The 16,962-nt window shown below is 41.0% G+C and overlaps 64 non-coding genes across 64 annotated transcripts; 32 read left to right on the top strand and 32 right to left on the bottom strand.

Moving 5' to 3' along the window:
• Window positions 1–72: 72 nt before the first annotated feature.
• On the bottom strand, window positions 73–144 carry TRNAD-GUC (transfer RNA aspartic acid (anticodon GUC)). The gene has a single exon. It is a non-coding gene; the product is annotated as a tRNA-Asp (tRNA).
• A 75-nt stretch (window positions 145–219) lies between these two features.
• Window positions 220–292, bottom strand: TRNAK-UUU (transfer RNA lysine (anticodon UUU)). Its single transcript has one exon. It is a non-coding gene; the product is annotated as a tRNA-Lys (tRNA).
• A 200-nt stretch (window positions 293–492) lies between these two features.
• LOC145308271 (5S ribosomal RNA) lies at window positions 493–611 on the top strand. Its single transcript, XR_013876112.1, has one exon. It is a non-coding gene; the product is annotated as a 5S ribosomal RNA (ribosomal RNA).
• Window positions 612–1,265: 654 nt separating this feature from the next.
• LOC145308362 (5S ribosomal RNA) lies at window positions 1,266–1,384 on the top strand. The gene has a single exon (XR_013876198.1). It is a non-coding gene; the product is annotated as a 5S ribosomal RNA (ribosomal RNA).
• Window positions 1,385–1,536: 152 nt separating this feature from the next.
• Window positions 1,537–1,655, top strand: LOC145308433 (5S ribosomal RNA). The gene has a single exon (XR_013876265.1). It is a non-coding gene; the product is annotated as a 5S ribosomal RNA (ribosomal RNA).
• A 90-nt stretch (window positions 1,656–1,745) lies between these two features.
• Window positions 1,746–1,818, top strand: TRNAA-AGC (transfer RNA alanine (anticodon AGC)). The gene has a single exon. It is a non-coding gene; the product is annotated as a tRNA-Ala (tRNA).
• A 162-nt stretch (window positions 1,819–1,980) lies between these two features.
• On the top strand, window positions 1,981–2,099 carry LOC145308335 (5S ribosomal RNA). The gene has a single exon (XR_013876173.1). It is a non-coding gene; the product is annotated as a 5S ribosomal RNA (ribosomal RNA).
• An 87-nt stretch (window positions 2,100–2,186) lies between these two features.
• LOC145308518 (5S ribosomal RNA) lies at window positions 2,187–2,305 on the top strand. Its single transcript, XR_013876345.1, has one exon. It is a non-coding gene; the product is annotated as a 5S ribosomal RNA (ribosomal RNA).
• Window positions 2,306–2,364: 59 nt separating this feature from the next.
• TRNAG-GCC (transfer RNA glycine (anticodon GCC)) lies at window positions 2,365–2,435 on the bottom strand. Its single transcript has one exon. It is a non-coding gene; the product is annotated as a tRNA-Gly (tRNA).
• Window positions 2,436–2,860: 425 nt separating this feature from the next.
• Window positions 2,861–2,978, bottom strand: LOC145308124 (U5 spliceosomal RNA). The gene has a single exon (XR_013875961.1). It is a non-coding gene; the product is annotated as a U5 spliceosomal RNA (small nuclear RNA).
• Window positions 2,979–3,307: 329 nt separating this feature from the next.
• On the bottom strand, window positions 3,308–3,499 carry LOC145308010 (U2 spliceosomal RNA). Its single transcript, XR_013875845.1, has one exon. It is a non-coding gene; the product is annotated as a U2 spliceosomal RNA (small nuclear RNA).
• A 267-nt stretch (window positions 3,500–3,766) lies between these two features.
• On the bottom strand, window positions 3,767–3,931 carry LOC145307917 (U1 spliceosomal RNA). Its single transcript, XR_013875761.1, has one exon. It is a non-coding gene; the product is annotated as a U1 spliceosomal RNA (small nuclear RNA).
• Window positions 3,932–4,450: 519 nt separating this feature from the next.
• LOC145308460 (5S ribosomal RNA) lies at window positions 4,451–4,569 on the top strand. The gene has a single exon (XR_013876291.1). It is a non-coding gene; the product is annotated as a 5S ribosomal RNA (ribosomal RNA).
• Window positions 4,570–4,635: 66 nt separating this feature from the next.
• On the top strand, window positions 4,636–4,754 carry LOC145308155 (5S ribosomal RNA). Its single transcript, XR_013875992.1, has one exon. It is a non-coding gene; the product is annotated as a 5S ribosomal RNA (ribosomal RNA).
• A 66-nt stretch (window positions 4,755–4,820) lies between these two features.
• Window positions 4,821–4,939, top strand: LOC145308222 (5S ribosomal RNA). The gene has a single exon (XR_013876065.1). It is a non-coding gene; the product is annotated as a 5S ribosomal RNA (ribosomal RNA).
• A 56-nt stretch (window positions 4,940–4,995) lies between these two features.
• TRNAG-GCC (transfer RNA glycine (anticodon GCC)) lies at window positions 4,996–5,066 on the bottom strand. Its single transcript has one exon. It is a non-coding gene; the product is annotated as a tRNA-Gly (tRNA).
• Window positions 5,067–5,158: 92 nt separating this feature from the next.
• TRNAK-CUU (transfer RNA lysine (anticodon CUU)) lies at window positions 5,159–5,231 on the top strand. Its single transcript has one exon. It is a non-coding gene; the product is annotated as a tRNA-Lys (tRNA).
• Window positions 5,232–5,308: 77 nt separating this feature from the next.
• Window positions 5,309–5,382, top strand: TRNAT-CGU (transfer RNA threonine (anticodon CGU)). The gene has a single exon. It is a non-coding gene; the product is annotated as a tRNA-Thr (tRNA).
• Window positions 5,383–5,441: 59 nt separating this feature from the next.
• On the bottom strand, window positions 5,442–5,514 carry TRNAF-GAA (transfer RNA phenylalanine (anticodon GAA)). The gene has a single exon. It is a non-coding gene; the product is annotated as a tRNA-Phe (tRNA).
• A 71-nt stretch (window positions 5,515–5,585) lies between these two features.
• On the bottom strand, window positions 5,586–5,657 carry TRNAQ-CUG (transfer RNA glutamine (anticodon CUG)). Its single transcript has one exon. It is a non-coding gene; the product is annotated as a tRNA-Gln (tRNA).
• Window positions 5,658–5,732: 75 nt separating this feature from the next.
• On the bottom strand, window positions 5,733–5,805 carry TRNAV-CAC (transfer RNA valine (anticodon CAC)). The gene has a single exon. It is a non-coding gene; the product is annotated as a tRNA-Val (tRNA).
• Window positions 5,806–5,885: 80 nt separating this feature from the next.
• On the top strand, window positions 5,886–5,958 carry TRNAR-ACG (transfer RNA arginine (anticodon ACG)). The gene has a single exon. It is a non-coding gene; the product is annotated as a tRNA-Arg (tRNA).
• Window positions 5,959–6,009: 51 nt separating this feature from the next.
• On the bottom strand, window positions 6,010–6,083 carry TRNAN-GUU (transfer RNA asparagine (anticodon GUU)). Its single transcript has one exon. It is a non-coding gene; the product is annotated as a tRNA-Asn (tRNA).
• A 450-nt stretch (window positions 6,084–6,533) lies between these two features.
• Window positions 6,534–6,605, top strand: TRNAE-CUC (transfer RNA glutamic acid (anticodon CUC)). Its single transcript has one exon. It is a non-coding gene; the product is annotated as a tRNA-Glu (tRNA).
• Window positions 6,606–6,732: 127 nt separating this feature from the next.
• TRNAR-CCU (transfer RNA arginine (anticodon CCU)) lies at window positions 6,733–6,805 on the top strand. The gene has a single exon. It is a non-coding gene; the product is annotated as a tRNA-Arg (tRNA).
• A 94-nt stretch (window positions 6,806–6,899) lies between these two features.
• TRNAI-UAU (transfer RNA isoleucine (anticodon UAU)) lies at window positions 6,900–6,989 on the top strand. Its single transcript is given in 2 exon segments — window positions 6,900–6,937; window positions 6,954–6,989. It is a non-coding gene; the product is annotated as a tRNA-Ile (tRNA).
• A 1,105-nt stretch (window positions 6,990–8,094) lies between these two features.
• On the bottom strand, window positions 8,095–8,174 carry TRNAL-UAG (transfer RNA leucine (anticodon UAG)). Its single transcript has one exon. It is a non-coding gene; the product is annotated as a tRNA-Leu (tRNA).
• Window positions 8,175–8,303: 129 nt separating this feature from the next.
• TRNAT-UGU (transfer RNA threonine (anticodon UGU)) lies at window positions 8,304–8,375 on the bottom strand. The gene has a single exon. It is a non-coding gene; the product is annotated as a tRNA-Thr (tRNA).
• A 152-nt stretch (window positions 8,376–8,527) lies between these two features.
• On the top strand, window positions 8,528–8,599 carry TRNAA-UGC (transfer RNA alanine (anticodon UGC)). Its single transcript has one exon. It is a non-coding gene; the product is annotated as a tRNA-Ala (tRNA).
• Window positions 8,600–8,692: 93 nt separating this feature from the next.
• Window positions 8,693–8,799, bottom strand: LOC145308186 (U6 spliceosomal RNA). Its single transcript, XR_013876029.1, has one exon. It is a non-coding gene; the product is annotated as a U6 spliceosomal RNA (small nuclear RNA).
• A 69-nt stretch (window positions 8,800–8,868) lies between these two features.
• Window positions 8,869–8,940, bottom strand: TRNAW-CCA (transfer RNA tryptophan (anticodon CCA)). Its single transcript has one exon. It is a non-coding gene; the product is annotated as a tRNA-Trp (tRNA).
• Window positions 8,941–9,081: 141 nt separating this feature from the next.
• Window positions 9,082–9,154, top strand: TRNAA-CGC (transfer RNA alanine (anticodon CGC)). Its single transcript has one exon. It is a non-coding gene; the product is annotated as a tRNA-Ala (tRNA).
• Window positions 9,155–9,199: 45 nt separating this feature from the next.
• Window positions 9,200–9,272, bottom strand: TRNAP-CGG (transfer RNA proline (anticodon CGG)). Its single transcript has one exon. It is a non-coding gene; the product is annotated as a tRNA-Pro (tRNA).
• A 108-nt stretch (window positions 9,273–9,380) lies between these two features.
• TRNAS-UGA (transfer RNA serine (anticodon UGA)) lies at window positions 9,381–9,462 on the top strand. Its single transcript has one exon. It is a non-coding gene; the product is annotated as a tRNA-Ser (tRNA).
• Window positions 9,463–9,572: 110 nt separating this feature from the next.
• TRNAL-UAA (transfer RNA leucine (anticodon UAA)) lies at window positions 9,573–9,656 on the bottom strand. The gene has a single exon. It is a non-coding gene; the product is annotated as a tRNA-Leu (tRNA).
• Window positions 9,657–9,748: 92 nt separating this feature from the next.
• Window positions 9,749–9,830, bottom strand: TRNAS-GCU (transfer RNA serine (anticodon GCU)). The gene has a single exon. It is a non-coding gene; the product is annotated as a tRNA-Ser (tRNA).
• A 114-nt stretch (window positions 9,831–9,944) lies between these two features.
• On the bottom strand, window positions 9,945–10,016 carry TRNAE-UUC (transfer RNA glutamic acid (anticodon UUC)). The gene has a single exon. It is a non-coding gene; the product is annotated as a tRNA-Glu (tRNA).
• A 3-nt stretch (window positions 10,017–10,019) lies between these two features.
• On the bottom strand, window positions 10,020–10,092 carry TRNAV-AAC (transfer RNA valine (anticodon AAC)). The gene has a single exon. It is a non-coding gene; the product is annotated as a tRNA-Val (tRNA).
• A 117-nt stretch (window positions 10,093–10,209) lies between these two features.
• Window positions 10,210–10,281, top strand: TRNAG-UCC (transfer RNA glycine (anticodon UCC)). Its single transcript has one exon. It is a non-coding gene; the product is annotated as a tRNA-Gly (tRNA).
• Window positions 10,282–10,352: 71 nt separating this feature from the next.
• On the top strand, window positions 10,353–10,425 carry TRNAM-CAU (transfer RNA methionine (anticodon CAU)). Its single transcript has one exon. It is a non-coding gene; the product is annotated as a tRNA-Met (tRNA).
• A 46-nt stretch (window positions 10,426–10,471) lies between these two features.
• TRNAL-CAA (transfer RNA leucine (anticodon CAA)) lies at window positions 10,472–10,594 on the bottom strand. Its single transcript has 2 exons — window positions 10,557–10,594; window positions 10,472–10,516 (listed from the first exon to the last, which is right to left on the bottom strand). It is a non-coding gene; the product is annotated as a tRNA-Leu (tRNA).
• A 76-nt stretch (window positions 10,595–10,670) lies between these two features.
• TRNAR-UCU (transfer RNA arginine (anticodon UCU)) lies at window positions 10,671–10,743 on the bottom strand. The gene has a single exon. It is a non-coding gene; the product is annotated as a tRNA-Arg (tRNA).
• A 137-nt stretch (window positions 10,744–10,880) lies between these two features.
• On the top strand, window positions 10,881–10,954 carry TRNAI-AAU (transfer RNA isoleucine (anticodon AAU)). Its single transcript has one exon. It is a non-coding gene; the product is annotated as a tRNA-Ile (tRNA).
• Window positions 10,955–11,044: 90 nt separating this feature from the next.
• On the bottom strand, window positions 11,045–11,116 carry TRNAD-GUC (transfer RNA aspartic acid (anticodon GUC)). Its single transcript has one exon. It is a non-coding gene; the product is annotated as a tRNA-Asp (tRNA).
• A 75-nt stretch (window positions 11,117–11,191) lies between these two features.
• Window positions 11,192–11,264, bottom strand: TRNAK-UUU (transfer RNA lysine (anticodon UUU)). The gene has a single exon. It is a non-coding gene; the product is annotated as a tRNA-Lys (tRNA).
• Window positions 11,265–11,464: 200 nt separating this feature from the next.
• On the top strand, window positions 11,465–11,583 carry LOC145308270 (5S ribosomal RNA). Its single transcript, XR_013876111.1, has one exon. It is a non-coding gene; the product is annotated as a 5S ribosomal RNA (ribosomal RNA).
• Window positions 11,584–12,237: 654 nt separating this feature from the next.
• LOC145308361 (5S ribosomal RNA) lies at window positions 12,238–12,356 on the top strand. The gene has a single exon (XR_013876197.1). It is a non-coding gene; the product is annotated as a 5S ribosomal RNA (ribosomal RNA).
• Window positions 12,357–12,508: 152 nt separating this feature from the next.
• LOC145308432 (5S ribosomal RNA) lies at window positions 12,509–12,627 on the top strand. The gene has a single exon (XR_013876264.1). It is a non-coding gene; the product is annotated as a 5S ribosomal RNA (ribosomal RNA).
• Window positions 12,628–12,952: 325 nt separating this feature from the next.
• Window positions 12,953–13,071, top strand: LOC145308476 (5S ribosomal RNA). Its single transcript, XR_013876305.1, has one exon. It is a non-coding gene; the product is annotated as a 5S ribosomal RNA (ribosomal RNA).
• Window positions 13,072–13,158: 87 nt separating this feature from the next.
• LOC145308517 (5S ribosomal RNA) lies at window positions 13,159–13,277 on the top strand. The gene has a single exon (XR_013876344.1). It is a non-coding gene; the product is annotated as a 5S ribosomal RNA (ribosomal RNA).
• Window positions 13,278–13,336: 59 nt separating this feature from the next.
• On the bottom strand, window positions 13,337–13,407 carry TRNAG-GCC (transfer RNA glycine (anticodon GCC)). The gene has a single exon. It is a non-coding gene; the product is annotated as a tRNA-Gly (tRNA).
• Window positions 13,408–13,832: 425 nt separating this feature from the next.
• On the bottom strand, window positions 13,833–13,950 carry LOC145308123 (U5 spliceosomal RNA). The gene has a single exon (XR_013875960.1). It is a non-coding gene; the product is annotated as a U5 spliceosomal RNA (small nuclear RNA).
• A 329-nt stretch (window positions 13,951–14,279) lies between these two features.
• LOC145308009 (U2 spliceosomal RNA) lies at window positions 14,280–14,471 on the bottom strand. Its single transcript, XR_013875844.1, has one exon. It is a non-coding gene; the product is annotated as a U2 spliceosomal RNA (small nuclear RNA).
• A 267-nt stretch (window positions 14,472–14,738) lies between these two features.
• LOC145307916 (U1 spliceosomal RNA) lies at window positions 14,739–14,903 on the bottom strand. The gene has a single exon (XR_013875759.1). It is a non-coding gene; the product is annotated as a U1 spliceosomal RNA (small nuclear RNA).
• Window positions 14,904–15,422: 519 nt separating this feature from the next.
• On the top strand, window positions 15,423–15,541 carry LOC145308448 (5S ribosomal RNA). Its single transcript, XR_013876280.1, has one exon. It is a non-coding gene; the product is annotated as a 5S ribosomal RNA (ribosomal RNA).
• A 66-nt stretch (window positions 15,542–15,607) lies between these two features.
• On the top strand, window positions 15,608–15,726 carry LOC145308143 (5S ribosomal RNA). Its single transcript, XR_013875979.1, has one exon. It is a non-coding gene; the product is annotated as a 5S ribosomal RNA (ribosomal RNA).
• A 66-nt stretch (window positions 15,727–15,792) lies between these two features.
• LOC145308221 (5S ribosomal RNA) lies at window positions 15,793–15,911 on the top strand. The gene has a single exon (XR_013876064.1). It is a non-coding gene; the product is annotated as a 5S ribosomal RNA (ribosomal RNA).
• Window positions 15,912–15,967: 56 nt separating this feature from the next.
• On the bottom strand, window positions 15,968–16,038 carry TRNAG-GCC (transfer RNA glycine (anticodon GCC)). The gene has a single exon. It is a non-coding gene; the product is annotated as a tRNA-Gly (tRNA).
• Window positions 16,039–16,130: 92 nt separating this feature from the next.
• On the top strand, window positions 16,131–16,203 carry TRNAK-CUU (transfer RNA lysine (anticodon CUU)). The gene has a single exon. It is a non-coding gene; the product is annotated as a tRNA-Lys (tRNA).
• A 77-nt stretch (window positions 16,204–16,280) lies between these two features.
• On the top strand, window positions 16,281–16,354 carry TRNAT-CGU (transfer RNA threonine (anticodon CGU)). The gene has a single exon. It is a non-coding gene; the product is annotated as a tRNA-Thr (tRNA).
• Window positions 16,355–16,413: 59 nt separating this feature from the next.
• On the bottom strand, window positions 16,414–16,486 carry TRNAF-GAA (transfer RNA phenylalanine (anticodon GAA)). The gene has a single exon. It is a non-coding gene; the product is annotated as a tRNA-Phe (tRNA).
• Window positions 16,487–16,557: 71 nt separating this feature from the next.
• TRNAQ-CUG (transfer RNA glutamine (anticodon CUG)) lies at window positions 16,558–16,629 on the bottom strand. Its single transcript has one exon. It is a non-coding gene; the product is annotated as a tRNA-Gln (tRNA).
• A 75-nt stretch (window positions 16,630–16,704) lies between these two features.
• TRNAV-CAC (transfer RNA valine (anticodon CAC)) lies at window positions 16,705–16,777 on the bottom strand. The gene has a single exon. It is a non-coding gene; the product is annotated as a tRNA-Val (tRNA).
• Window positions 16,778–16,857: 80 nt separating this feature from the next.
• Window positions 16,858–16,930, top strand: TRNAR-ACG (transfer RNA arginine (anticodon ACG)). Its single transcript has one exon. It is a non-coding gene; the product is annotated as a tRNA-Arg (tRNA).
• Window positions 16,931–16,962: the final 32 nt, after the last annotated feature.

Here is a 16,962-nt window from a genome sequence, read left to right as displayed (position 1 = left end):
TTGAACAGTTTGCAGTGGCGGAAATATTTAATGGATAAAAAAAAGAAATTTCACAAGGTTGAAAAATTATCTCTCCCCGACCGGGAATCGAACCCGGGCCTTCCACGTGACAGGCGGAGATCCTCACCACTAGACTATCGAGGAATTCTTGTTGACCAGCTATTTTCTAGTCTCTACGTACATATCACACTGATTGGAGACTTGAACAAAAAATGAGAGCGCCCGAGCAGGGGCTCGAACCCTGGACCGTTAGGTTAAAAGCCTAACGCTCTACCGACTGAGCTACCCGGGCATCATGCTATTTTACAATTACAGTAAAAAAATTGTCTCACCAGATGGCAGCAGCATTTTAGTTCATGGTAGGCTTGGTTTTCTCTCTGTTTATTTTTGGTTAAGTGCAACCTGAGTTGTATAGAATAAATCATCACTCCATAATTTTCCTGTATTGTAGCATTTTGCATTTAGTATATGTCACATTTTCCAATGTTAAATGTCTACGGCCATACCATGTTGAAAGCACCAGTTCTCGTCCGATCACTGAAGTTAAGCAACATTGGGCCAAGTTAGTACTTGGATGGGTGACCGCCTGGGAATACTTGGTGTCGTAGGCAAATCTTTTCATCCTTTTTTATAAGTTGAGAAAAGAAAAAAACAAAGTCTGAGAAATGTAAACCAGACAACTGCTTATGTTCATTTTTTACACCTAAAGCCCTTATACAATGCAACCACTATGATATAATATGTAGTTACTGTTTTTGTCACCAGATGGCAGCTCTGTTTAGTTCCCAGTTAGGCTTTGTTTTCTCCGTGTTGAGGCATAAGTTTTAGGTTGACAACTATTATTGTTCAATAAAATGATATCTTTTAGTATTACACATACCTACTTGGATTAAAATTTTAGTTACTTTGTGCTTGTATTTTATAAAAATTAACTTTTCCGGTCGGACCTTGAACAAATATCAAAAATATATGATTGTCCAAGTAACTTTACATCATTGTCTAAAACGACCAAGCTAATATTGCTTGATTCACTTCTACAAGAGGTGTGTATCAGCTCTGCTTCGATGGGTCGCTCACCTTGAGTCCGCTCGGGTTGAGTGTCTGTCTTAGTCAGTCACAAACATCTTTATTCAGGGTTAAAGAGAACCCACTAATCACTGGAAACCAATCAAGAACTTAGAACCATTTTCCGTAAATACCTGTACGTATTTTCTCTTGGTAATGCATTTTCCATTTAGTTTATGACACATTTTCCTTTGATAAATGTCTACGGCCATACCATGTTGAAAGCACCAGTTCTCGTCCGATCACTGAAGTTAAGCAACATTGGGCCAAGCTAGTACTTGGATGGGTGACCGCCTGGGAATACTTGGTGTCGTAGGCTTTAACATTTTATCCATATTTCAAAATTTGTCTCTTTTTCTTCCTTGTCCGTAGATTCCTGTACTGTTGAGCGTTTTGCATTCATTTCACGCCACATTTTCTCTTCGTAATGCATTTTGCATTTAATTTACGCGACAATTTCCGTTGATGTATGTCTACGGCCATACCATGTTGAAAGCACCAGTTCTCGTCCGATCACTGCAGTTAAGCAACATTGGGCCAAGTTAGTACTTGGATGGGTGACCGCCTGGGAATACTTGGTGTCGTAGGCTATAACATTTTATCCATATTTCAAATTTGTCTCTTTTTCTTTCTTGTCCAAGAGAAATTTCTAATCACTGAGAACATAAGGTGAAACCCAAGGGGATGTAGCTCAGATGGTAGAGCGCTCGCTTAGCATGCGAGAGGTACGGGGATCGATACCCCGCATCTCCATGTATCATTTTTCCCCCTACTACACAAGCACCAAACAAAAAAATAAACACACAGAAAAACAAAAGTCTGAAAATTTAAACCAGTAAAACTTTAAACCTTTTTGTTGCATTAGAATGTTATTTAATAAACCAGAAGTTAGAAGAGCATTTCCTCAGAGTAAATGTCTACGGCCATACCATGTTGAAAGCACCAGTTCTCGTCTGATCACTGAAGTTAAGCAACATTGGGCCAAGTTAGTACTTGGATGGGTGACCGCCTGGGAATACTTGGTGTCGTAGGCTCAATCTTTTTGGAATTTTGACCCAACCAATCCTAGCCCAAACCTAACTAAACCTCACACAAGTTTGAAAATCATGTTGTCACTTTATGTCTACGGCCATACCATGTTGAAAGCACCAGTTCTCGTCCGATCACTGAAGTTAAGCAACATTGGGCCAAGTTAGTACTTGGATGGGTGACCGCCTGGGAATACTTGGTGTCGTAAACTCTACATCTTTATCTTGTCACTGAAAACAGAAAAGTTGTGTTAACGTAGAAAATAATTGCTGCAACGTCCGGGAATCGAACCCGGGCCGCCCGCGTGGCAGGCGAGCATTCTACCACTGAACCAACGTTGCTGGCATGCTCTTTGGCTATTCGTATAACCCAACCCCTTGCTGAAAATCTTTATTCAGAAATCTGTCAATTTATAACCCAAATACAGATTGATATAGCTTTACACCTGAACGATTAATATGACTTGCTGTAAGTAGACTTTGGCAGTAGGTAAGGACTTTCTTCAGCCCGGCAAGACAATATCTGAGTGATCCTTGGTTCACTTGTACACACCTCTTAGTGAAGTGAATCAAGCAAGTATAGCTTGGTCAGTTTAGACAATTGGTAACTGCAATTTTAGCCATTCCTACCATAGGCTATTTGTCAGCATGGTTGGCCAGTTTTATTTTCACAAATTTGAAGTGGTTGGTTGGAGATGAATGGTTTTGTGGTAAACACATCCTGACATCCTGTCCCTACATGCCTGTTGTAATATGTTTCTTTAAATGGGCTCTCTCATGGAAAGCCTTCAGATAAATTGGATGTAACTCCAATATGATCCACTTACACGGAAATCTTTAGTAAAAGGCGAAAGATTTATTCGTGCTGTAGGTAGATCCTGGACATGCTCTAACAACACAAATAGCTCCATATCCTTGGCAGCTGTTAGGCTTGTTCCATTGACCAATCTAATGTAGTTGTCAGCAAAGACATGTAGAGATTGTGTCAAAGTTCAGCTTATTCACCAAAAAAACATAAGCCCCTAGAATAACTTGAGGCAGAAAATTATCCATTAAATGACATTCAACTTTAGGGGTTTGCACCACCTAGCATTAAAACATTGAACTACATAAAGGAAGTGGAGCCATTGTGCTTTTGGCAGCATGCTTGTTGACTTGTGCAAACTTGATACAGGTTGTACACAATGTATTGAGTGGTCCAGTTTAGAAGTGGGGACAAGTGGGCCGATCCTGGTGGTACTGCAATACCAGGCCAACCCGTGATAAGGCTGGAGCAAGCTCCAAGTCCTCATCCCCTAACAAAAATGAGTTTAATATCGAAGGGGACACATGGTCCCCGTATCAGATATTAAGCTGATAAGAACAGATACTACACTTTGATCTTAGCCAAAAGGCCGAGAAGCGATGCCGAAGAATAGTTCCAGTATACTACCTTAGAGTCATAACCTGACTATTGTACTGTCTGGCAAAAGATTGGCATGCAGGCTGCCTAATCATTGTTAGAGAGAGTATAGTCAATCTGCCTAGTTCAAAGCAAAAACTTTACTTTAAATTGGGCTTCGATAGAAGCCTTTTTCTGGCCAACTACACAAACTTTAGCAATTCCTGGTGTGTAAAATTTGAACTAGATGGTTAAGTTAAACATTCTAATTCTGTTGTCTGTTCTGTATTTATTAGGGGATGCGCGAACGCAGTCCCCAACTACCAAAAATTGTGCGTTCGAGTTACCCACATTTGGGGTAATCGTAGGGGTCAGCCATGCCTGAGTGCAATGGCACAGCCTCACCCTAGAGGAACCACCTTAGTGATCATGGTTAACCTCCACGCCAGGTAAGTATGAGGGAAAGAGTCGATTTCAGTGTATGGGTGACAAAGACTATAGATATTTTGCTGACCAGCTCCACGACTTTACACAAAACATGATTCAGTTGAAGTGTCCCCTCAGAAATGCTATATTTATACTTTTTCAAATAGTTGGTGACATACTTTGTTGATGAAACCTTCGGTAGGAGGTCTTCCATTGAAACAAATGCGACACCTAGAGGCCAAATTATTGACTACATAAAATACATGATTGCTACTTTACAGGTTATGCATTCTTATTGCAGATAGTGAGCTATCATCAGCTCTGACAGAAATAGCATTACAGTTCACACTGCAACCACTGGATCTATACACACCTCTTAGTGAAGTGAATCAAGCAAATTTAGCTTGGTCAGTTTAGACAAATACAAGATGCAAACTGTCACTTCTTATAACAAGATTACCAAGAGTTAGCACTGGTCGCAACGAAACAAACCATACAGAAGGATGGTATGGTAATATCCACATTATAATGTGAAAATGCCTTACCAAATGTCTACGGCCATACCATGTTGAAAGCACCAGTTCTCGTCCGATCACTGAAGTTAAGCAACATTGGGCCAAGTTAGTACTTGGATGGGTGACCGCCTGGGAATACTTGGTGTCGTAGACTTAACATTTTTGGAATTTTGACCCAAACAATCCTAGCCCAAACCTAACTAAACCCCACACAATTAATGTCTACGGCCATACCATGTTGAAAGCACCAGTTCTCGTCCGATCACTGAAGTTAAGCAACATTGGGCCAAGTTAGTACTTGGATGGGTGACCGCCTGGGAATACTTGGTGTCGTAGGCTCAATCTTTTTGGAATTTTGACCCAACCAATCCTAGCCCAAACCTAACTAAACCCCACACAATTAATGTCTACGGCCATACCATGTTGAAAACACCAGTTCTCGTCCGATCACTGAAGTTAAGCAACATTGGGCCAAGTTAGTACTTGGATGGGTGACCGCCTGGGAATACTTGGTGTCGTAGGCTTATCCATTTTTAAAAAATTGCCTCAAAAAAGTTGTGATACTGTAGAAAATAATTGCTGCAACGTCCGGGAATCGAACCCGGGCCGCCCGCGTGGCAGGCGAGCATTCTACCACTGAACCAACGTTGCTGGCTTGCTCTCATGATATTCGTGTAGTTACTTTTTGTGTACCTATTGCAAAGACCAACCATACAAAGTGCAGAGCCCAGGCAGCCAACATAGCCCGGCTAGCTCAGTCGGTAGAGCATGAGACTCTTAATCTCAGGGTCGTGGGTTCGAGCCCCACGTTGGGCGAATTTTTTTTTACATGGAACAGTTTTTAAAAATATATTTGAATTTGTTTCGTGATATTCTGACAATAGGGTAATTCAGGCGCCATGGCTTAGTTGGTTAAAGCGCCTGTCTCGTAAACAGGAGATCCCGAGTTCGACTCTCGGTGGTGCCTTGATCCTTTTATTACTACTATCCATGGCTACACATACATAGGGTAAAGATTTGCAAAAATGCCGCGACCCGGGATCGAACCGGGGACCTTTAGATCTTCAGTCTAACGCTCTCCCAACTGAGCTATCACGGCTAGTTAAAATAATGTTGCTTATCTTGGTCAATATGGAAAAAAGATCACTTTTACATGACTCTAAAAAGTTTAGGTCCTACCGAGATTTGAACTCGGATCGCTGGATTCAGAGTCCAGAGTGCTAACCATTACACCATAGGACCTTGATGCAGATCTAAACTCCAAAGGGTAAAAAAAATTAATTTTGTATAAAAAGAAAAGAAAAAAACCTTATGTATTGGTTCCTGCCGGGATCGAACCGGCGACCTTGTCCGTGTGAAGGACACGTGATAACCACTACACTAAGGAACCATTGTCAACTAAATAACCAAGCCAAGATACATAAGAAACAGACATAAAATGTGCAACTACAAAGCCACGTCACTAAGCTAGGTCTCGTGGCGCAACGGATAACGCGTCTGACTACGGATCAGAAGATTGCAGGTTCGAATCCTGCCGAGATCGAAAATTTTAAAGATTCGTTTGGCTATTAAAGAAAATTGCTATAAAATAAGTCGCCCCCGGGTGGGCTCGAACCACCAACCTTTCGGTTAACAGCCGAACGCGCTAGCCGATTGCGCCACGGAGGCTAATACAAGATGAAAATATTACATTATTTTTAATATTATTCTATGGTGCCTTCAAATATAAAAACAAAAAAAAGATTGGTTTACTTATGTTGGTAGGGCTAATTACCACCGAACACTCATTAGCGCGGTCCGACTACTGACCGACACGGAAACTCTTGGCTGCTGGGTTTCCCCTCTGGCCCAATCCGCCCCTCATTAAGCAACCTGATCACCTAGGGCTCCCCCTAAGTGGCCATGTTGATGCCAGGCTTAGTGCGGACGCCAATTCAACGTGTTTCAATGGTAACCAGGCGTTCCCTGCCTCAAACCATCCCAAACTCTGACCTCCCAGTAGCAGGATTACAGAACCTCGCCACGGTTCCAGTCAACTATCACATCAATTTCTGTCACAATGTACCATTTGAATTGCAATTTTTTTCATATTTAATTTTGGGTGTGATTTCGCCAGCTTCCGTTATGGTCTAGTGGTTAGGATAGCTGGCTCTCACCCAGCAGGCCCGGGTTCGATTCCCGGTAACGGAAAAATACATTTTGTCGAACCCCCAAGTAATTATATCAACATCCCCGATCCAAAAAAAAAAAGGAGATAAAAAAAAGATAGAGAATTGGATATTTTTAAGTTTTTACTTTTCAGCCAGGGTGACACCAAGCCTGCGTGGCCTAATGGATAAGGCGTCGGTCTCCTAAACCGAAGATTGCGAGTTCGAGTCTCGCCGTGGGTAACATTATCTTTTTAGCAAAAGTTGTTTTGGTTGCAGTGCTTCCAAGGTTTCTTGAAGGCAGTCTACTAGCAAATATGAAGAGTGAAAGCAAGCTGCTCTAGTGGCGCAATCGGTTAGCGCACGGTACTTATAGACAGTACAACAAGTTATGCCGGGGTTGTGAGTTCGAGCCTCACCTAGAGCAAGCACTTTTTCAACCCTTAAACCTGGCAGGGTCTTCCATGAAAAGAGCAAAAATATTTTTTTTTACTTAAACAAAGCATTTTATCTTACCAAAATACTAAAATATTCTCTAGCAGTACCTCATAATATCAAATACAGGTACTGTGGTTCGATTTCAAAATTTTTTTGTAACTATGCTTTACTAACCAACAATCAATCAAGGAAAAAAGTTTGTTAAAGAATATAGATAGATTGATATTTTCTTTTTACTACTGTTTTAAATCTATCAAGTTAATAACAAATTCAATAAAATTTGACTGAATAACCATATAAATGTATAAAGATTTGTGATTTAAATTATGCCATGAAAAATCCTCCAATGAGTTATTTAAGCAAACAAAATTTAGCATAAATGGATATTTAAATTTTGTTTGCTTAAATAACATTCTATTGCAACAAAAAGGTGATGTTAGGAAATAATTTCTTGAATAAAATCATAAAACGTTTTTTCATTTAATTTTCATTTTTTCACTGTTGTGTTTTTATTTGACATTAAAAATAAAAATCATAAAAAATCTTCCAAATCAAAGAGAAAAAATCTTTGAATTATTGGTCAATTTAAGTTCAAAGATTTTTTTTTTTGTAAAAAGTTAATTTTTTAAAAATATTTTAGAAAAAAATCTTCTAACAAAAAAAAATTATCATAATCCAAGATGGCGTCAATACATGTAAAATAATTTTTAAAACAAAAAATTAAAACTTGAATATCTTTTTTCACAGATTGAATTTCAAAAATCGGTCTGACAGTTTTTCCAAAGTCAGTATGATCTATTGAATGAAAAAGGTTTGAAACTGATAGAACATTTCAAAATAAATGGTTCCCACATTCTAAAAATTTTCCCACGCTTGACATTCTTGAAAAATGCTAAATAAATGGACATTTAAACAAACCAAAGATCGCGTTTTTAGCAATGGAATGTGTTTTGTAAAAATCTTTGAAACTTTTGATTTCATTGTTTATGTATGTACACTCAAGAATGATGAATCTTATCTGATCTAGAAAGGCAGAAGGATACTAAATTGTAATTGTAATTCATAATAACCGAGTTTTTACTAAAATAAATTTTTGACAGCTGTGGGATTCGAACCCACGCCCTTGCGGACTGGTGCCTAAAACCAGCGCCTTAGACCACTCGGCCAAACTGCCTGTTGTGCTGACAGTTGTGCGAATAACAGAAATTGTTTCTTAAGTTTTTTTTTTTCAGCCTTACTGTGTAAAAGCATCAAACACCTAAAAAAAATTTGTTTTTCCAGTGAGTGATTTCACAAAATTAACTGCCTCCAGAGAGGATTGAACTCTCGACCCCTGGTTTACAAGACCAGTGCTCTGCCACTGAGCTATAGAGGCTTGCATGTTCACGTGGCACAATTTAAACCTAGCCTAACCTAGTCTAACGTAACCTAACCTAACCTAAGCTATTCCGGTTTGCACCTTGTGTTAAAGACTTTGAAATTGCTAAAGGATTCAGTTGAGTATTAGTCAGCTAACGCAATCAACAGGGGGATGTAGCTCAGTGGTAGAGCGCATGCTTTGCATGTATGAGGCCCCGGGTTCGATCCCCGGCATCTCCAATTGTCAATGATTTTTGTTATTTCTTTGAAGTTGTCTTTTGTTCAAAATGAGTAATTTAGTGAGAAAATATTTGTATGGGGTTATGCGGACACAAAAATGTGGAACGCTTCACGATTTTGCGTGTCATCCTTGCGCAGGGGCCATGCTAATCTTCTCTGTATCGTTCCAATTTTAGTATATGTACTGCCGAAGCAAGTACAATTGAGACTAGAATTTAGTTGTCTATAAAGATCAGCATTTGTTACACAAATTGCAAAAACAATTCTGTTGACCCTGACGTGATTTGAACACGCAGCCTTCTGATCTGGAGTCAGACGCGCTACCGTTGCGCCACAGAGTCAGATGTTTGAATTGCTGCAACTTTGAATTCAGGCGAAACTAAAGGAAAGTCTTTTTATTTCTTTTTTTCTATCCACTATACAATGCAAGCGACCAATAGAAAAAAGGCGCTGCTTTCGTCCGGCCCCTATGACGAAGACCAGGGGTCGTAGCTCAGCTGGTAGAGCGTCTGATTCGCATTTAGAAGGTCTCGGGTTCAAATCCCGACGACTCCAAATTTTTTTTTCTTTTCAATTTTCAAAAGTATTGGGCAAAACCATGGGCTTGACCGGGAGTTGAACCCGGGACCTCTCGCACCCGAAGCGAGAATCATGCCGCCTAGACCATCAAGCCTGGCTTGTGCCCTGCTAACTGTCAGTAGCAAGCTGTAATTCACCAACTTACTAGCCGATTGCTTCCAGCTGTGATGCTGTATTCATGGATGGCCGTCAACCAGAGCCAGCAGTCGTGGCCGAGTGGTTAAGGCGTTGGACTTGAAATCCAATGGGGTTTCCCCGCGCAGGTTCGAATCCTGCCGGCTGCGAAAGTCAGATTTTGTTAGTATCTAGTGTTTTTTTTTACTTTTTTTGCAAAACCAGAAAGTTACCTTGCAACTCACATGGCCTTCCTGGTATAGTGTTAAAATAAGACCTTTGTCAGGTGTGGGGTTCGAACCCACGCAATCTTACGATTATGAGAGCTTAAATCTCACGCCTTAGACCACTCGGCCAACCTGACAGGATGCAACAGGGCGGCACTCATTGCAAAACGCATGAAATCACGACTGACAAGCACTGATTAAGCCAAGCTCTACAAAAAAAAAATTATCACGACGAAGATGGGATTCGAACCCACGCGGGCAGAGCCCATTGGATTAGCAGTCCAACGCCTTAACCACTCGGCCACCTCGTCTATGATAATGATTAGCCTAGATTACTTACAAAGCAGACATGACACATGACATCAACAAAAAAAAAAAAAAAAAAAAAAAAAAACCGCAATATTGCATCAATCGTGTCAAAAGATTTCCCACGCCGGGAGTTGAACCCGGGCCTCCTGGGTGAAAGCCAGATATCCTAGCCGTTAGACCACGTGGGATTCTGTTTCCGTCCGGGATCGAACCGGAGACCTTCTGCGTGTTAGGCAGATGTGATAACCGCTACACCACGGAAACTTGTTACATAGAGTAAACAGCTTTATTGCCTTCTGCTTTTCTTTAAGTGTGCTAGTTACTAGGCAAATATGTATTTGTGGTTTTCACTTTGGCGTACATAATAATATTGTAAAACAAGCGTCAGTGGTATAGTGGTGAGCATAGCTGCCTTCCAAGCAGTTGACCCGGGTTCGATTCCCGGCTGACGCATTTTCATCTCAGTTGCCTAGCAATACATTTTTGTACATTCAAAAAGTGTAGTAATCCTGTACTACCAACAAGCCTCCGTAGCGCAGTAGGCAGCGCGTCAGTCTCATAATCTGAAGGCCGTGAGTTCGAGCCTCACCGGGGGCAGGCAAACACTTTTTCATCTCCTGGTTGTGTTTTGAAAAAAAAGTTTTGTCAGAAGTGGGATTCGAACCCACGCCCTCATCGAGGACCAGAATTCTCACAACCACTCTCTATCAGAGAGCAAGGAAGTTGTCCTTGAGTCTGGCGCCTTAGACCACTCGGCCATCCTGACTGCTAACATAGTGTTCACAGATTAGGAAATTCCATGTTTTGATAACCCAAAAAGGTTAGCCAAAATGCAATGTTAGCATCCCATCTGGGGATCGAACCCAGGACCTTTGGATTAGAAGTCCAACGCGCTATCCTCTGCGCTAATGGGACTTGGTAAGAGAAAAGAAAATAGTAGCATTTGTTGACAGAAAACATTATGGAAGGCAAGTAAAAGAAAATCAAGTAGAGAAGAAAAAAAGCATGTAGTTTTTGCATTGTGCTAATACTTAAACATGTCATCTCAATCAGGCCCGTTAGCTCAGTTGGTTAGAGCGTCGTGCTAATAACGCGAAGGTCACGGGTTCGATCCCCCTACGGGCCAGCTAATACTTTTACCAAATTGAACAGTTTGCAGTGGCGGAAATATTTAATGGATAAAAAAAAGAAATTTCACAAGGTTGAAAAATTATCTCTCCCCGACCGGGAATCGAACCCGGGCCTTCCACGTGACAGGCGGAGATCCTCACCACTAGACTATCGAGGAATTCTTGTTGACCAGCTATTTTCTAGTCTCTACGTACATATCACACTGATTGGAGACTTGAACAAAAAATGAGAGCGCCCGAGCAGGGGCTCGAACCCTGGACCGTTAGGTTAAAAGCCTAACGCTCTACCGACTGAGCTACCCGGGCATCATGCTATTTTACAATTACAGTAAAAAAATTGTCTCACCAGATGGCAGCAGCATTTTAGTTCATGGTAGGCTTGGTTTTCTCTCTGTTTATTTTTGGTTAAGTGCAACCTGAGTTGTATAGAATAAATCATCACTCCATAATTTTCCTGTATTGTAGCATTTTGCATTTAGTATATGTCACATTTTCCAATGTTAAATGTCTACGGCCATACCATGTTGAAAGCACCAGTTCTCGTCCGATCACTGAAGTTAAGCAACATTGGGCCAAGTTAGTACTTGGATGGGTGACCGCCTGGGAATACTTGGTGTCGTAGGCAAATCTTTTCATCCTTTTTTATAAGTTGAGAAAAGAAAAAAACAAAGTCTGAGAAATGTAAACCAGACAACTGCTTATGTTCATTTTTTACACCTAAAGCCCTTATACAATGCAACCACTATGATATAATATGTAGTTACTGTTTTTGTCACCAGATGGCAGCTCTGTTTAGTTCCCAGTTAGGCTTTGTTTTCTCCGTGTTGAGGCATAAGTTTTAGGTTGACAACTATTATTGTTCAATAAAATGATATCTTTTAGTATTACACATACCTACTTGGATTAAAATTTTAGTTACTTTGTGCTTGTATTTTATAAAAATTAACTTTTCCGGTCGGACCTTGAACAAATATCAAAAATATATGATTGTCCAAGTAACTTTACATCATTGTCTAAAACGACCAAGCTAATATTGCTTGATTCACTTCTACAAGAGGTGTGTATCAGCTCTGCTTCGATGGGTCGCTCACCTTGAGTCCGCTCGGGTTGAGTGTCTGTCTTAGTCAGTCACAAACATCTTTATTCAGGGTTAAAGAGAACCCACTAATCACTGGAAACCAATCAAGAACTTAGAACCATTTTCCGTAAATACCTGTACGTATTTTCTCTTGGTAATGCATTTTCCATTTAGTTTATGACACATTTTCCTTTGATAAATGTCTACGGCCATACCATGTTGAAAGCACCAGTTCTCGTCCGATCACTGAAGTTAAGCAACATTGGGCCAAGCTAGTACTTGGATGGGTGACCGCCTGGGAATACTTGGTGTCGTAGGCTTTAACATTTTATCCATATTTCAAAATTTGTCTCTTTTTCTTCCTTGTCCGTAGATTCCTGTACTGTTGAGCGTTTTGCATTCATTTCACGCCACATTTTCTCTTCGTAATGCATTTTGCATTTAATTTACGCGACAATTTCCGTTGATGTATGTCTACGGCCATACCATGTTGAAAGCACCAGTTCTCGTCCGATCACTGCAGTTAAGCAACATTGGGCCAAGTTAGTACTTGGATGGGTGACCGCCTGGGAATACTTGGTGTCGTAGGCTATAACATTTTATCCATATTTCAAATTTGTCTCTTTTTCTTTCTTGTCCAAGAGAAATTTCTAATCACTGAGAACATAAGGTGAAACCCAAGGGGATGTAGCTCAGATGGTAGAGCGCTCGCTTAGCATGCGAGAGGTACGAAGATCGATACCCCGCATCTCCATGTATCATTTTTCCCCCTACTACACAAGCACCAAACAAAAAAATAAACACACAGAAAAACAAAAGTCTGAAAATTTAAACCAGTAAAACTTTAAACCTTTTTGTTGCATTAGAATGTTATTTAATAAACCAGAAGTTAGAAGAGCATTTCCTCAGAGTAAATGTCTATGGCCATACCATGTTGAAAGCACCAGTTCTCGTCTGATCACTGAAGTTAAGCAACATTGGGCCAAGTTAGTACTTGGATGGGTGACCGCCTGGGAATACTTGGTGTCGTAGGCTCAATCTTTTTGGAATTTTGACCCAACCAATCCTAGCCCAAACCTAACTAAACCTCACACAAGTTTGAAAATCATGTTGTCACTTTATGTCTACGGCCATACCATGTTGAAAGCACCAGTTCTCGTCCGATCACTGAAGTTAAGCAACATTGGGCCAAGTTAGTACTTGGATGGGTGACCGCCTGGGAATACTTGGTGTCGTAAACTCTACATCTTTATCTTGTCACTGAAAACAGAAAAGTTGTGTTAACGTAGAAAATAATTGCTGCAACGTCCGGGAATCGAACCCGGGCCGCCCGCGTGGCAGGCGAGCATTCTACCACTGAACCAACGTTGCTGGCATGCTCTTTGGCTATTCGTATAACCCAACCCCTTGCTGAAAATCTTTATTCAGAAATCTGTCAATTTATAACCCAAATACAGATTGATATAGCTTTACACCTGAACGATTAATATGACTTGCTGTAAGTAGACTTTGGCAGTAGGTAAGGACTTTCTTCAGCCCGGCAAGACAATATCTGAGTGATCCTTGGTTCACTTGTACACACCTCTTAGTGAAGTGAATCAAGCAAGTATAGCTTGGTCAGTTTAGACAATTGGTAACTGCAATTTTAGCCATTCCTACCATAGGCTATTTGTCAGCATGGTTGGCCAGTTTTATTTTCACAAATTTGAAGTGGTTGGTTGGAGATGAATGGTTTTGTGGTAAACACATCCTGACATCCTGTCCCTACATGCCTGTTGTAATATGTTTCTTTAAATGGGCTCTCTCATGGAAAGCCTTCAGATAAATTGGATGTAACTCCAATATGATCCACTTACACGGAAATCTTTAGTAAAAGGCGAAAGATTTATTCGTGCTGTAGGTAGATCCTGGACATGCTCTAACAACACAAATAGCTCCATATCCTTGGCAGCTGTTAGGCTTGTTCCATTGACCAATCTAATGTAGTTGTCAGCAAAGACATGTAGAGATTGTGTCAAAGTTCAGCTTATTCACCAAAAAAACATAAGCCCCTAGAATAACTTGAGGCAGAAAATTATCCATTAAATGACATTCAACTTTAGGGGTTTGCACCACCTAGCATTAAAACATTGAACTACATAAAGGAAGTGGAGCCATTGTGCTTTTGGCAGCATGCTTGTTGACTTGTGCAAACTTGATACAGGTTGTACACAATGTATTGAGTGGTCCAGTTTAGAAGTGGGGACAAGTGGGCCGATCCTGGTGGTACTGCAATACCAGGCCAACCCGTGATAAGGCTGGAGCAAGCTCCAAGTCCTCATCCCCTAACAAAAATGAGTTTAATATCGAAGGGGACACATGGTCCCCGTATCAGATATTAAGCTGATAAGAACAGATACTACACTTTGATCTTAGCCAAAAGGCCGAGAAGCGATGCCGAAGAATAGTTCCAGTATACTACCTTAGAGTCATAACCTGACTATTGTACTGTCTGGCAAAAGATTGGCATGCAGGCTGCCTAATCATTGTTAGAGAGAGTATAGTCAATCTGCCTAGTTCAAAGCAAAAACTTTACTTTAAATTGGGCTTCGATAGAAGCCTTTTTCTGGCCAACTACACAAACTTTAGCAATTCCTGGTGTGTAAAATTTGAACTAGATGGTTAAGTTAAACATTCTAATTCTGTTGTCTGTTCTGTATTTATTAGGGGATGCGCGAACGCAGTCCCCAACTACCAAAAATTGTGCGTTCGAGTTACCCACATTTGGGGTAATCGTAGGGGTCAGCCATGCCTGAGTGCAATGGCACAGCCTCACCCTAGAGGAACCACCTTAGTGATCATGGTTAACCTCCACGCCAGGTAAGTATGAGGGAAAGAGTCGATTTCAGTGTATGGGTGACAAAGACTATAGATATTTTGCTGACCAGCTCCACGACTTTACACAAAACATGATTCAGTTGAAGTGTCCCCTCAGAAATGCTATATTTATACTTTTTCAAATAGTTGGTGACATACTTTGTTGATGAAACCTTCGGTAGGAGGTCTTCCATTGAAACAAATGCGACACCTAGAGGCCAAATTATTGACTACATAAAATACATGATTGCTACTTTACAGGTTATGCATTCTTATTGCAGATAGTGAGCTATCATCAGCTCTGACAGAAATAGCATTACAGTTCACACTGCAACCACTGGATCTATACACACCTCTTAGTGAAGTGAATCAAGCAAATTTAGCTTGGTCAGTTTAGACAAATACAAGATGCAAACTGTCACTTCTTATAACAAGATTACCAAGAGTTAGCACTGGTCGCAACGAAACAAACCATACAGAAGGATGGTATGGTAATATCCACATTATAATGTGAAAATGCCTTACCAAATGTCTACGGCCATACCATGTTGAAAGCACCAGTTCTCGTCCGATCACTGAAGTTAAGCAACATTGGGCCAAGTTAGTACTTGGATGGGTGACCGCCTGGGAATACTTGGTGTCGTAGACTTAACATTTTTGGAATTTTGACCCAAACAATCCTAGCCCAAACCTAACTAAACCCCACACAATTAATGTCTACGGCCATACCATGTTGAAAGCACCAGTTCTCGTCCGATCACTGAAGTTAAGCAACATTGGGCCAAGTTAGTACTTGGATGGGTGACCGCCTGGGAATACTTGGTGTCGTAGGCTCAATCTTTTTGGAATTTTGACCCAACCAATCCTAGCCCAAACCTAACTAAACCCCACACAATTAATGTCTACGGCCATACCATGTTGAAAACACCAGTTCTCGTCCGATCACTGAAGTTAAGCAACATTGGGCCAAGTTAGTACTTGGATGGGTGACCGCCTGGGAATACTTGGTGTCGTAGGCTTATCCATTTTTAAAAAATTGCCTCAAAAAAGTTGTGATACTGTAGAAAATAATTGCTGCAACGTCCGGGAATCGAACCCGGGCCGCCCGCGTGGCAGGCGAGCATTCTACCACTGAACCAACGTTGCTGGCTTGCTCTCATGATATTCGTGTAGTTACTTTTTGTGTACCTATTGCAAAGACCAACCATACAAAGTGCAGAGCCCAGGCAGCCAACATAGCCCGGCTAGCTCAGTCGGTAGAGCATGAGACTCTTAATCTCAGGGTCGTGGGTTCGAGCCCCACGTTGGGCGAATTTTTTTTTACATGGAACAGTTTTTAAAAATATATTTGAATTTGTTTCGTGATATTCTGACAATAGGGTAATTCAGGCGCCATGGCTTAGTTGGTTAAAGCGCCTGTCTCGTAAACAGGAGATCCCGAGTTCGACTCTCGGTGGTGCCTTGATCCTTTTATTACTACTATCCATGGCTACACATACATAGGGTAAAGATTTGCAAAAATGCCGCGACCCGGGATCGAACCGGGGACCTTTAGATCTTCAGTCTAACGCTCTCCCAACTGAGCTATCACGGCTAGTTAAAATAATGTTGCTTATCTTGGTCAATATGGAAAAAAGATCACTTTTACATGACTCTAAAAAGTTTAGGTCCTACCGAGATTTGAACTCGGATCGCTGGATTCAGAGTCCAGAGTGCTAACCATTACACCATAGGACCTTGATGCAGATCTAAACTCCAAAGGGTAAAAAAAATTAATTTTGTATAAAAAGAAAAGAAAAAAACCTTATGTATTGGTTCCTGCCGGGATCGAACCGGCGACCTTGTCCGTGTGAAGGACACGTGATAACCACTACACTAAGGAACCATTGTCAACTAAATAACCAAGCCAAGATACATAAGAAACAGACATAAAATGTGCAACTACAAAGCCACGTCACTAAGCTAGGTCTCGTGGCGCAACGGATAACGCGTCTGACTACGGATCAGAAGATTGCAGGTTCGAATCCTGCCGAGATCGAAAATTTTAAAGATTCGTTTGGCTATTAAAGA

The sequence above is a fragment of the Acartia tonsa genome, chromosome 15 (assembly GCF_053477335.1).
Source record: "Acartia tonsa isolate MP-2025a chromosome 15, ASM5347733v1, whole genome shotgun sequence".
NCBI classification, from domain to species: domain Eukaryota; kingdom Metazoa; phylum Arthropoda; class Copepoda; order Calanoida; family Acartiidae; genus Acartia; species Acartia tonsa.
The sequence above is the reverse complement of the archived record's forward strand: the minus strand, read 5'-3'. Positions and strand labels throughout refer to the sequence as shown.